Here is a 468-nt window from a genome sequence, read left to right on the forward strand (position 1 = left end):
TGCTAAAAATCCGATGTTTTGTCTCCGATGTACTAATAAGGCTTTCTGACTCATTTGTCCCGGATGATAATAGTCTTATATTATGTACCAGTTTTTATTCGTAGTTTGAGTAATGCAAGTTTTTTTTTTTTCTCTCTCTCTAAGTGGGTGTCCGAGACATAAACGTGTCGTTTTTTTTATAATTCTTTTAAATTGATATTGTCTCGCGACCCTGTCAGAAATGTAAACGTGTTTTTTTTTTTTTGTTAACTGATTAATTAACTTCGGTTCTTTCTCATGTTAGAATTATTGCTGGATGAAGGAAATACTGAAGTGAGGCTACCTATTGTTATTAGGGTTATTAGAGTTGTTATTTATAATTTATAATCAGCTGTGGCAGACATGCAGTACGGAATGTGTTCACAGCCATGTATAGTCAGCTATGTATTTGTCCAGGTATAAGTATTTATACTTTTTTTCGCTCTCTCT

The sequence above is a fragment of the Penaeus monodon genome, chromosome 27, assembly GCF_015228065.2.
Source record: "Penaeus monodon isolate SGIC_2016 chromosome 27, NSTDA_Pmon_1, whole genome shotgun sequence".
Lineage (NCBI taxonomy): Eukaryota > Metazoa > Arthropoda > Malacostraca > Decapoda > Penaeidae > Penaeus > Penaeus monodon.